Below are 15,114 nucleotides of genomic sequence, written 5' to 3'. Positions count from 1 at the left end.
TATGCTTCATACATTTATAGGACACATTAACCTTTAGATAATGATACTGTGTTTATTGACAAAATTGGTTTTACAAAAAATACCAACATGGTAAAAATAATCAAATGAAGATTTAAAGGAAATTTAATTTACACACACACACACACACACACACACACACACACACCCCTCCCCCCTCCTTCCAAAGACAAGTTTGGGAGGGGGGGAAGAAAGAAAGAAAGAAAAGAAAAACCGCTGAAAGAGTGAAGAGATCCATTTATTCATAATGACATGTGACAATAGACATGAGGACTTTAGTTGCCTGTATGTTGTATTGTACCAAAAGGGTGGTATAATTGCCTGGGGAAAAAAAAAAGAGATCTTATAAGGCCTTAAAACTTGCAGAAATATCAGAAAAAAAAAGAAAAGATACGATATCAGTGATCCTAATGATAAGAATATTTTACAAGGTAACAGAAATAGGAGCATTACACAGGAAGAGAAAACGGAAGGGAGAAGAGATAGAAAGAAATGTGAGATAAGAAAAGATAGAAAGACATGAAGGTTTTGAAGTCTCAAAAGATAGAAATAGTAGGCGTCTTAAAACAGCTGAAAATGCTATCATTTAAAATAGGAATTAGATTCTGAAAGCTTTCATAAGTTACAGTTAGAACCAATTGGTTAGAGGGACAAAAACATTTGAACCAAAAATTTTGGGTCAATATAAATAAATGTCCTCCATTTAAAAAAATTAGCTATAATTTACATAAAGTAAAATTGGTTGAAGTGTAGTGTTTCTACAAGTTTTGAAAAACCTTAGTCCTATCACCATCATCATAGTCAAAATATAGAAAATTTTTACCATTTTTCCCCAAAGTTCTTTTTTCCCCCTTGTAGACAGAACCTCCCATTACTCATAATACCTGCTGTCTTAGTCCTTTTGGGCTGCTATAACAAAATACCGTAGTATGAGTGGCTTGTAAACAACAAAAATGTATTTCTCACAGTTCTGGAGTCTGGCGAGTCCAAGGTCAAGATGCCAGCTGATTTGGTTTCTAGTGAGGCCCCACTTCCTGGTTCATAGTCAGCAATCTTCTGTGTCTGTGATTGTACGAAAAAGTAAGGGAGCTCTTTAGAGTCTCTTTTATAAGGGCAGTAATGCTATCACTATGGAGGTCTCTAACCTCATGACTAACACCTCCCATTGCCTCCTGCTCCAAATAACCTTCACACTAGGGATTAGATTTCAGCAAATGCATTTGTTGGGGGTGGGGGTAGGGGTAGGGACACAAACCTTTAGCCTATAGTACCTAGCAACTAATAATCTCCTTTCCGTCTTTTCAGTTTAGCCTTTTGAGGAATGTCATAGAAACATGTTTCCTTTTGAAATTGACCTCTAGGACTAACAATAATGCATTTGAGATTCATCCATATTTTTGTGGGTTTCAGCAAAACATTCCTTTTTATTGCTGAAGAGTACACCATGAAACACATGTGCCTGAGTTTTATTCATTCACCTCTAAATGATATCTTGGTTGTTTCCAGTTTGGGGGTATTATAAATAAAATCTCTATAAATATTCATGCACGGGTTTTGGTATGGGAAATACCTAGGAGTGCGAATGCTTGGTCATAAGGTAAATAAATGTATGATTAACTCTGTAAGAAACGGTTATCTATTTTCCAAACTGTCTATACCGCTTTAAAATGCCATCAGCAAAGTGTGAGAACTCAAGTTGCTCTACTTCTTCATCAGCATTTCATATTGTCAGATTTTATTTTTTAATTTTAGCAATTATAATTATCATTTTAATTTGCACTTACTTAATAAATAATGAGATTAACATTTTTAAGTGTTCATTTGGCATCTGCTTATCTTCTTTAGTGAGCTAGCTATTTAAATATTTTGCCCATTGTGGAGATGTTGTTTATGATTATTGAGTTTTGAGAGTTCTTTGTGTATTTTAGATACACATCCTTTTTCAGGTTTTTCATGTATAAACATTTTCTCCAAGTCTGTTTCTTGTCTTTTCATTTCCTTAATAGAACATTCTGAAGGGTAAAAGTTCTTAATTTTGATAAAGAACAAAATAAATATTTTCTTTTATGGCTTGTGCTTTTGACGTCAAAGGATTCTGTAACCATGGTTTAAAGATGTTCTTGCATATTTTTTCAATACATCTTAGAAGTTTTAATTTTCACTTTTAGGTTTATGATCCAGCTTGATTTATGTTATACAGTTGCGAGGTATAGATTGGAATTTATTTTTCTACATATAAATATAATTCTTCCAGCATAAGTTGTTAAAAAGAACAAACTTTCCCTTTAAATTTCCTTTTTACTCTTGTCATACATCAGTTGACCATATATGGCTGAGTCTATTTCTACACTCTCAATTCTGTTCCATTGATGTATATGTGTTTCCTTTCTCCAATACTATTTTGTCATGACTACTGCAGCTGTATATTAAGTCTGGAATTCAAGTAATGTGAATCCTCTAATATTGTTTTTATTTTTCAAAATTGTTCTGTTATTCTATTTTGTTTGTCTTTCATATAAATTCTTGAATTGGTTTGTTTATTTCTATTAAAAAAAGTGTTGCTAGGATTTTGCTTGTAATTGTGGTGATATTTGGATCACTTTGGGGAGAATTGGAATCTTAACAGTATTTAGTATTCTGATCCATGAACATGGCATATTTCCTCATTTATTTAAGTATTTTTAGAAATCTATTTCATCAGTATTTTTTGTTCTTCAGCATATAGAACTTGTACATGTTTAGAAAGATTTATATCTTATGTTTTTCAATGTTATTGTAAGTGGTTTTGTCATAGTTATATCAATTTTCATTTTTTTTAAAAATATAAATACTATTTAATATTACATTGATCTTGTGTTGTGTGATAATGCTAAACTCATTTATTATTTCTAGCATGTTTTTGGTAGATTCCTTGGGATTTTTACCATAAAAATTATGCTGTCTAGAAAGAGAGATATTTTTATTTCTGTGTTTCTAATTCTGATAGCTTTATTTTTACTGCTCTGTTACACTATCTAAGATTTGTGGCAATGATGAGTAGGAGCGGTAAGAATGGATATGTTTTTACTTTTTACCAATGTTAGGAGGAAAGCATTTAATATTTTATTAAGTATGATATAGATGCGTGTTTGTTTAAGCCCTTTATCACGTTGAAGAACTTCCTTCTGTTCATTGGTTGCTGAGTGTTTGATCATTGATAGATGTTGAATTTTTCAAAGGTCTTTATTTTCTTCATCTATTAATATTATTATATTTTTTCCTTTAGTTTACTGATATAAATTACTTTGACTGATTGCAAATATTGAGCCAGACTTGCATTCCTAGACTATATGCCAATCGCTCTTGTTATATTATCTATTTTATATGATATTACATTTGATTTGTTTGTACTTTTGAAGATTTTTACATATATGATCATGGGGTATATTAGATATTTTCTTTTACTTGTTAGGTCTTTGTCTTATTTTAAAATCAGTGTGATACTATCGTCATAAAAATCTGTTGAGAAGTGTTTCTTTGTCTTCTGTATCCTGAAAGAATTTGGAGAGGATTAGTATTATTTTTTCCCTTAAATATTTGGTAAAATTTACCAGTGAAACTGTTTGGCTCTTGAATTTTCTGTGCGGGGAAAGTTATTAATTGTAAATTAAATTTCTTTAGAGCAGATATTTCACTTCTATGATTAAATTTATACCTTCATATTTTAATATTGTTGATGCTATTATAAGTGAGATTGCTTCTTAATATCTCTTTAAGATATTCTATTGTTACTGTATAGAAACAACTGATTTTTATACATTGATTTTATATCGTGAAATTTTACTGAATTTATTAGTTTAAACAGGTTTTTTTGGTGGAGTCTTTAAGGTTTGTTTACATATAAGATCACGTCATCTGCAAATAGAAATAATTTTACTTCTTTATTTCTGATTTTATAATTTCTTGTGTTTTTCTTTGCTTAATTTCTCTGGCTAGGGCTTCTAGTACTACATTGAATAGCAGTAGTGAAAGGAGGCATCCTGTCTTGTTCCCACTCTTGGTGAAAAACTTTCAGTTTTTTATCAATGAATATGATTTTAGCTGTGAGTTTGTCATATATGTCCTTTATTATATCTAGGTATGTTCCTTCAATAACTTTTTTTATTTTCTTTTTATTTTTATCAAGAAATGGTGTTAAGTTTTGTCAAATGCTTCTTCTGCATTTTTATCTTAGTTATTTTATCTTTCTGTATGATAGCATTAACATATGTGTCATATCAACCGTGTTTCCCCGAAAATAAGACCTAGCCGGACCATCAGCTTTAATGTGTCTTCTGGAGTAAAAAGTAATATAAGACCAGGTCTATAATATAATATAATATAATATAATATAATATAATATAATATAATATAATATAATATAATATAATATAATATAAAAATATACTACCAGGTTTTATATTAATTTTTGCTCCAAAACAAACATCAGAGCTGATAGTCCGGCTAGGTCTTATTTTTGGGGAAACATGGTATGTCTGCTTTTGTTGATTACTATGTCTCTTAATAATGGATTGTTTATATCTTGCTGTATGTATGCTTTATAATATTTGGTTGAAACCCAGACAACTTGTGTACAAGAAAAAATAATATCTATACTTGGAAATAAATATTCTTTTCCTTCATTTATTACTTTATTTGGGGGAAGTAAGTTAATGTAGTCAGGATTTGATCTCGGCTAAGGATTTGTTTTCTCTGTGTACTCTTATTAGTGTATCACAGGTCACAGATTCCTCTAACATTATATTGTGTTTAGGTTTGGGGATGATTTGGCAGAGGGCTTTTGTGACTGTTTCATTCTTTGTGTTATATCTCTGGATTTTTCTCAATTTGATCTTGCCCTTGTCTCAGCAATTAAAAAATAAAGTTGTCACTTTTTACTTAACACTTGTTAATCTGGTAGTGAGTAGATGAGTGTGAGATGTTATCTTTGTTGTGAATAAGCTTTAATCTTGAGAATGTATAATGTCCTTTTATCTCACATTTGGGATCATGTCAGTTATCTCAAGACAAGTGGAAAATCTGGATTTAGCATTTACTTATGCCCCTCCTCTGTGGGTTTTACTCTTCCTTTCCTTCAGCTGTAATGGGTTTCACCAGTGAACTAAGTAGTATGACCATATGTCCTGGTTTGCGTGGGACTGCAAGCGTTCTCAGAAGGTGGGACGATCAGTTTTAAAAGTATGATGTCAAACAATATGGTTAGTTTGGGACAAAGTTCCTGGAATTCAGTGCTAACCTGGGAAAGTACATGGAAAACTTAAATAACTTGGTCGAGAACTGTGAGATTTGAATATATATTTGAATATATATATATATATATATATATATATATATATATATATATATGATTATTTATGTATATAAATATATATAATTTTTGTGTTTATTTGGAAGAGAGGGTCAGGTACTTTAAAAAAAGGTGTTTCAATTGCAACTTTGAAATAAATTTCTAATTTAAACTGTTCTTAAATTATATGCTGTAGAAAGCAATTGTATTTCATATTTGATATAACTATATAATAGCATATGTTACTATGACTTCTAATCTTGTGCCTCTTTGGGCCAAAATTTTTAGGACTCCATTCAATATTCATGAAAATATAAAAGAAAACTGAAAATGTAATTATGAAATAAGAGCCTATTTGCTTTTATTCACAGGTATAGATAGTTTTGTCATGATTTTTGAGTGTTCTAACACATATTCTATTCAGGATTTCCAAACTAAAAAGCAAAGCAAATTAAAAACCCCACGCTATACATTGATTGAATAGAATATTATATACATCTTCATCGTTTAATTTTCATCATTAAGATAAATGAAAATACCAACCAATGTTCATGTTGGAACTGCATTGTCATCAATGACAACAATGGGTTGGCCACAGACTCAAGAGTTAGACAAAAAACAGTGAAAGTGCCCTATGATAATTAATAGGCTATGCGTAATTTACAATAAAGAATGTTGAATATTTTAATAGTATTGAAAATTATGTACTATGTATCTTATATCAGTAGAATTTATAATAAATTTAAATATATAAATAAAAACCGAAAATATATATAATATAATTTATATATAAAGATATAATGTATATATAATATATAATATATATTTTATAAGATATAAAGATAGATAGGTAGATAGATGTAATATTATATATAAATCAATCCTCTTTTCCTTGCTCTAAATTGCTTTGAAAATATTTGAAATATTGTATGGTTAAGTCTGACAAATTGTGGTTACTTTTTATGTATTGGATTATCTCCATCATTGGAAACTTTAAAATTTTTTTAATGCATTGCCCATTAGCACATTTTTGTCTTCATGTTATTCATGTGAAATCAGATAAAATTAACTTCCTTTTATGCATGAGAAGATTGACATATATTAAGATTGAGTGACTTGCCCAAGGTCATAGCAACTTAATACAGAAATGTGACTTGAATTTATTTTTCTACAATCACTCTGAGAATTTTTTTCTACATCAAACTTCCTGGAATTTTGTTTTCCAAGACGATAATATGAGTTTTCTATTTTCTTAGCATGAAATGGAAAGTTTCTGTGTACATTTACAAACAACTTTTAGTTTAGAGAAATAGGTCCTATGTCAGAAAAAAAAATAAGACTGTATAAGAAATAAATTTAATCTTGTTCTGCCTGTCTTAATATTGAGTCTTTTAAAGGAGTTATTATTATATCTAGAATATAAAAAAAGTCCTGTATACTTAAGCTTAATCTCTAATTTTGTGTGAATATTCTTAAATTTCACACCTAAATAATTTTTTTTAATTTATTGGGGTGACAATTGTTAGTGAAATTACATAGGTTTCAGGTGTATAATTCTGTATTACATCATCTATAAATCCCATTGTGTGTTCACCACCCAGAGTCAGTTCTCCTTCCATCACCATGTATTCGATCCCCCTTACCCTCATCTCCCACCCCCCATATCCTTTACCCTCTGGTAACCACTAAACTATTGTCTGTGTCTATGAGTTTTTGTTTCTCATTTGTTTGTCTTGTTCTTTTGTTGTTTTTGGTTTATATACCACATATCAGTGAAATCATATAGTTCTCTGCTTTTTCTGTCTGACTTATTTCGCTTAGCATTATACTCTCAAGATCCATCCAGGTTGTCACAAACAGTAATATTTCATCTTTTCTAATTGCCGAATAGTATTCCATTGTGTATATATACCACAACTTCTTTATCCATTCATCTATCGAAGGACATTTTGGTTGTTTCCATGTCTTGGCCACTGTAAATAAAGCTGCAAAGAACATTGGAGCACACATGTCTTTACGGATAAATGTTTTCAGATTTTGTGGGTAGATACCCAGGAGAGGGATTGCTGGGTCATATGGTAATTCTATTCGTAAGTTTTTGAGGAACCTCCACACTGCCTTCCATAGTAGCTGCACCAGTCTGCATTCCCACCAACAGTGTATGAGGGTTCCTTTTCTCCACAGCCTCTCCAACACTTGTTACTATTTGTCTTGTTGATGATAGCCATTCTGACTGGGGTGAGGTGATATCTCATTGTGATTTTTATTTGCATTTCTCTGATGATTAGTGATGTTAATCATTTTTTCATATGTCTATTTGCCATTTGTATGTCCTCTTTGGAGAAATGTCTCTTCAGGTCCTCTTCCCATTTTTCAGTTGTGTTGTCTGTTTTTTGTTGTTGAGTTTCATGAGTTCCTTGTAGATTTTGGATATTAGCCCCTTATCAGAGGCACTGTTTGCAAAAACCTTCTCCCATTCAGTTGGTTGCCTCTTTATTTTGTCTATGGTTTCTTTTGTGCAGAAGCTTTTAAGTTTCATATAGTCCCATTCGGTTATTTTAGCTTTTACTTCCATTGCCTTTGGAGTCAAATTCATAAAATGCTCTTTGAACCCAAGTTCCATAAGTTTAATACCTATGTTTTCTTCTATGCAGTTTATTGTGTCAGATCTTATGCTTAAGTCTTTGATCCATTTTGAATTAATTTTGGTACATGGTGACAGCAGTCCAGTTTCATTCTTTTGCACGTGGCTTTCCGATTCTCCCAGAACCGTTTATTGAAGAGGCTGTCTTTCCTCCATTGTATGTTTTTAGCATCTTTGTCAAAAATTATCTGTCCATATTTATGTGGTTTTATTTCTGGGTTCTCAATTCTATTCCATTGGTCTATGTGTCTGTTTTTCTGCCAATATCATGCTGTTTTAATTATTGTAGCCCTGTAGTACAAGCTGAAGTCAGGGTGTGTGAAACCTCCAGTATTGTTCTCTTTTCTTAAGATTGCTTTGGCTATTCGGGGTCTTTTGTGGTTCCAAACAAATCTGATGATTTTTTGTTCTATTCCTTTAAAAAATGCCATTGGGATTACGATGGGGATTGCATTAAATCTGTATATTGCTTTGGGTAATGTGGCCATTTTAACTATGTTGATTCTTCCAATCCATGAGCATGGAATGTCTTTCCATTTCTTTGTGTCTTCTTCAATTTCTTTCAAAAATATCTTATAGTTTTCAGCATATAGGTCCTTCACATCCTTGGTTAAGTTTATTCCTAGGTATTTTATTCTTTTTGCTGCAATTGCAAAAGGAATTGTTTTTTGTATTTCTTTTTCTGAGATTTCATTGTTAGTATATAAGAATGCAATGGACTTTTGTACATTGATTTTGTAGCCAGCAACTTTACTGTATTCGTTGATTGTTTCTAATAGCTTTTTGGTGGAGTCTTTAGGGTTTTCTATACATAGCATCATGTCATCTGCAAAGAGTGATAATTTAACTTCTTCATTCCCAATTTGGATGCCTTTTATTTCTTTCTCTTCCCTGATTGCTCTGGCAAGGACTTCCAACACTATGTTGAAAAGCAGAGGTGATAGGAGACAGCCCTGTCGTGTTCCTGAACGTAGAGCAAAGGGATTCAGATTTTCACCATTAATTATGAGATTCGCTGAGGGCTTGTCATATATGGCCTTTACTATGTTAAGGTATTTTCCTTCTATACATATTTTCTTAAGTGTTTTAATCATAAATTGATGTTGTATCTTGTCAATTGATTTTTCTGCATCAATTGATATAATCATATGATTTTGTCTTTTATTTTGTTTATGTGATGTATTACATTGATGGATTTGCGGGTTGAACCATCCTTGTGCCCAGGGGATGAACCCCACTTGGTCGTGATGAATAATCTTTTTAAGGCATTGTTGTATTCGATTTGCTAGAATTTTGTTTAGAATTTTTGCATCTGTATTCATCAGAGATATTGGTCTGTAGTTTTCTTTTTTTGTGTTGTCCTTACCAGGTTTTGGTATCAGGGTAATGTTGGTCTCATAAAATGAGTTAGGGAGTACTGTCTCTTCAATTTTTTGGAAGAGTTTGAGCACGATTGGTATTAGATCCTCTTTGAAGGTTTGGTAGAATTCACTAGTGAAGCAATCTGGTCCAGGAATTTTGCTTTTGGTAAGGTTTTGATGACTGATTCAATTTCGTTACTCGTGTTTTGTCTGTTTAGATTTTCCAGTTCTTCATGGTTCAGCCTTGGAAGGCTATGCTTCTAAGAACTTGTCCATTTCTTCTAGGTTATTGAATTTGGTGGCATATAGTCCTTCATAGTATTCTTGGATGATCCTTTGTATTTCTGTGGTGTCCTTGATAACTTCCCCTTTTTCATTTCTGATTTTGTTAATTAGTGTCTTCTCTCTTTTTATCTCAGTGTGTCTAGCCAAGGGTTTGTCAATTTTGTTAATCTTTTCAAAGAACAAGCTCTTTGTCACATTAATTTTTTCTATTGTCTTTTTGTTCTCTATTTCATTTAGTTCTGCTCTGATTTTTGTTATTTTCTTTCTTCTGCTGACCTTGGGCTTCATTTGTTCATCTTTTTCTAGTTATTTAAGGTGTAACATGAGGTTATTTATTTGGGATTTTTCTTGTGTCTGAGATAGGACTGTAATGATATAAATTTCCCTCTTGCAACTACTTTCGCTGCATCCCAAAAATTTTGGTAGGATGTAGTTTCATTGTCATTTGTTTCTATGTATCTTTTGATCTCTCCTCTAATTTCTTCTTTGACCCAGTCGTTCTTTAAAAGTATGCTGTTTAATCTCCATGTATTTGTGTTTTTTCCTGCTTTCCTTTTGCAGTTGATATCCAATTTCAAAGCCTTGTGATCAGAGAATATGCTTGGTATGGTTTCAATCTTCTTAAATTTGCTGAGGCTGATTTTATGTCCCAATATATGGTCTATCCTTGAGAATGTTCCATGTACACTAGAAAAGAATGTATAGTCTGATGTTTTAGGATGAAGTGCTGTATATATGTCAATTATGTACATTTCATCTAATGTGTCACTTAGGGCTGCTATTTCGTTATTTATTTTCTGTTTGGATGATCTATCCATAGCTGTTAATGATGTATTTAAGTCCCCTAGTATAATTGTGTTTTGGTCAATTTCTCCCTTTAGTTCTGTTAGTAGTTGCTTGGTATATTTTGGTGCTCCCTGATTGGGTGCATAAATATTGATGACTGTTATGCCTTCTTGGTGTATAGTCCCCTTTACCATTATGAAATGTCCATCTTTGTCACTTGTTATCTTTTTCACCCTGAAGTCTGTTTCATCTAATATCATTAAGGCTACACTTGATTTTTTCTGGGTTCCATTTGCTTGGAGTGTCAATTCCCACCCTTTCACTTTGAGTCTATGCTTGTCCTTGTAGCTGAGATGTGTCTCTTGGAGCGTATGATTGGGTTTAGTTTTTTGATCTAATCTGTTACTCTGTGCCTTTTTACTGTGAATTCAGTCCATTTACATTTAGGGTGATTATTGATATGTGAGGATTTCCTATCATTCTATCTTTAGTTTTCTGGTAAAGCTGTGTCTCCATTGTTTCTTTGCCTTTTTGTTGTTGTCTATTATTTCTGTGTGGTGGTATTCTATGATGTTTCCCTGTTTCTTCTTTTATTACAGTATATATTTCAGTTCTGGATTTTTTTTTCGAGTGGTTACCCTTAAGTTTATGTAAAAGAAAGTTTGATATTTCGAGTATTCCATTTTCTTCAGCACGCTTACTTCCTCCATTCCCATATCCCGGTTCAGGCCTTTACTCTCCCCCTTTTTATGTTTCGGTTGCCACAAATTGTCCCTGTTGATGGTGGTCGAATAGCCTCCTTTAGTATTTCTTGTAGTGCAGGTCGTGTATTAGAAAATTCCCTCAGCTTCTGTATGTCTGGAAAAGTCTTTATTCCTCCTTCATATCTAAAGGATATCTTTGCTGGATATATTATTCTTGGCTCATAATTTCTCTCTTTCAATAGTCTGAATATTTGGTTCCACTCCCTCCTGGCTTGTAGAGTTTCTGCTGAAAAATCTGATGATAATCTAATGGGCTTTCCTTTGTAGGTCACTGTCTTCTTTTCCCTGGCTGCCTTGAGGATTCTTTCTTTGTCGTTGATTTTAGACAGCTTCAATACAATGTGCCTTGGAGAAGGCCTGTGGGATTGAGGTAATTAGGTGTTCTATCTGCTTCTTGGATTCGAGGATTCATTTCTGTCCACAATTTTGGGAAGTTCTCATCAACAATTTGTTTGAATATATTCTCTGTTCCCTTCTCTCTTTCTTCTCCTTCTGGTATGCCCATTATTCTTATATTGCTCTTTATGATGGAGTCAGAAAGTTCTTGTAGAGTTCTTTCATTTCTTTTCAGTCTCAAGTCTCTTTCTTCTTCCGTCTGTGTAATTTCCAGGTTTCTTTCTTCGATGTCACTGATTCTTTCCTCCATCTGGTCAACTCTACTACCTAAGCTGGTTATTTCATTCTTGATTTCTTCTATTGAGTTCTTAATCTCCAGAAATTCTATTTGGTTCTTTTTTAAAATTTCAATCTCTTTCGTAAAATGCTCATGTTGTTCTTTGATTGTGTTTCTGAGTTCATTAAACTGCCTTTCTGTGTTTTCTTGCATCTCGTTGAGTTTTTTCAGAACTGCAATCTTAAATTCTCTGTCATTTAACTCACATATTTCCATATCTTTTAGTTCCTTTTCTGGAGACTTTTCACTTTCTTTCTGAGCTGTCTTGTTGCCTTGGTTATTCATGGCAATTACTGATTTATTATTTCTCTTTCTAGACATCTACAGGAGTGGCTTCTGCAACAGGTTGATAGGAAGAGGTCTTTCTTTTGTTTTCCAGTAGTTGTTGGTAGAATGTTTTATTTTCTCTCCGACTGCAGCCTTTTTTTTCTCTCTCACATGGTAGTGCCATGTTTTCTCTGCACTGTTCCAGCTTCTCACACAATGGGGGGATTCCCTGGGAAATGGGCTTCTCCTCTCTTAATAGTTCACCTGGGTCACAGGGTGCAGTGTCCGTGTGGGTATGCGGAGAGCTTTTGAAGTTCCAAAGCTCTTCCTGCACCAGATTCAGAGTCCATATGTTTCAGCAGTTCTGTTTACTCCTGCAGGGATCCGCCCAGATAGGTGGGGCCAGGGGCAGGGTGAGTTGTGAGAGGTGGCCCAGAGCAATGGCAGCGACCACCACCACAGCCAGTCCTGCTTCCACAGCTCCATCCACTTTGCCGGAACTAGTTGGAAAATAGTTGGAACTAGCTGCAAATCTGTGTCTGCAGTCCACAGTTCTCAGAACAGCAAATAGTCTGTTCTTTTGATCTGACACTGCTACTGTTCCGCTTCTAGCACCGGGCAGTTGGGGACGGGGCAAGCTCTGGTAGGGTAGGGAGGGGGCGGCTAGTATCAGTGCCTAAGGCTTCCATTCTCTGCTTGGCAGTGAGGGCTTAAACCACCGTTTTCAGCCTTCTTCCCTCAGTCTTTGCCGAGGTCTCTGCCATGAGCATTGGGTTCAGCTGTGTTATATGCTGTCCCCTCAGCCCTGTGGGCCATAAGCAGAGCCCTAGCAGTACAAGTTCTTCCCTCTCCCGCAGCTGCGGTGGTTCCTGGATGCAGTGAGCTCAGAGCACCGAGCTAGGTCTGCGTCCTGCACCCGCCCGCGCAGCTCTGTCTCCGCACTTCTCCCTTCCCTCCTCCCCCGCTCGCGCAATTCGCCCACCTTTAGGTGAATTCAGTAGTGGGCCTCTTCGTCTCGCCTATGTGCTGTGCAAGGAGTCCTTTGTGGAGTTATTGCTGTTCAACTAGTTGTAAATTCCAGGGGAGCTTTACAGAGGCTCACCTCACGCTGCCATTTTGATGATGTCTCCACCTAAATAATTTTTAAGTTCTTTACAAAATCATAAAGAAGTAACAATGTAAATTAAACAAACTTTGGCATTATATAAACTAATGAAATGTTATAATTGCACCATCTGCCAACTAAACATCCTTTTTCTTTGATTTTATGACAAAATTATGGTTGTAAACATTTTACTAACAAGCGTATGGTGCATTTAGAAATAGATGCCTTGTCAAGACAATTGTATGAATTCATAAAGAAAAGTTAACGAGTCACATGCATCTACCTAGACTACAACATCAAGTTTCAGTCTTCTCAATAGCAACCATATTTATCATTCATGTTATGCACAGTTTTTAAATCCAACCTGGCATATTTACTGGTGAAATCAAAACAATTTTTTACTATCTTTCATTTCATACTACACATAGCAAAGAAGATCAAACAACAATTACAGTTTCATTTTAGCATCTTGATATGAGCCTCTAATAGTAAATTTTGTTGCTCAAAGCCATACAATATCTCTCACACAATTTTCATTTATTTATATCAACCATGACTCACTTAAAAATAATACAAGACAATAGAGCTTAAGATTAACTATATCAAAGGTCTCTGGCGGAAAGGAGACAATTTGGAAAAGTTGCATTGGTCATCTTTTGTGTTGCCTTCCTGGTCCCCAACTTTTCAGAGAAGTATTACCATGTCCATCCATTCAATTACTATAGAAAGAATACTTTTACTAAAAAGTTAACTGGTAAAAGGCAGTAATCTGATTTAAGTTCTGTAAACCAGTCTCTTAAGATTTTAGAACTTGAAATATTGGTTGATCCTTGGACTTTGATCATAACAGGCCATAGTGTTAGTGTTAAGTTTGATTGTTAATAAAAGAATGACTATGGTGACTTAAATGAGAAGAAACTTGTTTATCTCTCATATTAAAGAAGTTTGGAGGTAGGTACTGCTCTGTTGTTTTGGTGACTTCATAATGAGTCCAAGGAAATAAGTTCTTTCTGTATTTCTGCTCTGCCGTCCTTTACATTAATTTCTATCTTTTTGTTGATGTCATCACCCAAGATGACTGCTAACACTCTACCTTTGCATTTTGGCCCGTAGGAAAGAGGATTGAGAAAAGACCTCAAATGTTTACTTATGGTTTCTTCCCTAACAAATTTTATTTATATCTTTGGCCACTACTATAAGAAAAAAGTCTAGAAAATGTCGTTTTTATTCTGTGAGATTGGGTAATCATCTATAAATCATGGTTCTGCTATGAATGATTTTGAAAAAAATGGTATTGGGTCAGTAAGTAGGAATCTCTGTCATAAAAATAAAGCTTAGAAGCTGGTGCTGGTTGTGTTTGGTCTTTGAATAAATAACCGAAAAGAAAAATGTTGTGAAAGAAAAAAACACAGGCAAATATTCGAGGAACAACAGACATGAGTGAGAAAAAGAGAAGCAGCACAGATATGTGATACATACTAATGTCATAAAGTACAACAAATCACTTATGAAATTGCCTGGTTATAAGGATTGCAAAAAATAACAACTACTACAACATTTGTGTTGGGTTATGCAAATATGCATATATAATCTTGATATCAAGGAGTATTCTTCCCTATTTCTATTTAACTATAAAGTAGTGATCACTGTGGGAAACATTACAGCCTTCAAAGTGATCTCAAAATGTATTTCTTCATTTGTGATCTCAACCAAGTTTCATATTTTCAATGTTTATTGTTTATTTTCTTGTGATCTCCTGTTGTCTTTTAATATTCTTCAAAATGTTCAATTTAAACATGTCATCCTCCACAGCAGACTTACATCATGACTTTTCTATATGACTGTGACAGCATCAAATTCTTAGTGACTTAGGCCTGATGACCCA

Source organism: Rhinolophus ferrumequinum, chromosome 14 (genome assembly GCF_004115265.2).
Source record: "Rhinolophus ferrumequinum isolate MPI-CBG mRhiFer1 chromosome 14, mRhiFer1_v1.p, whole genome shotgun sequence".
Lineage (NCBI taxonomy): Eukaryota > Metazoa > Chordata > Mammalia > Chiroptera > Rhinolophidae > Rhinolophus > Rhinolophus ferrumequinum.
Note: the sequence above shows the minus strand (reverse complement) of the source record.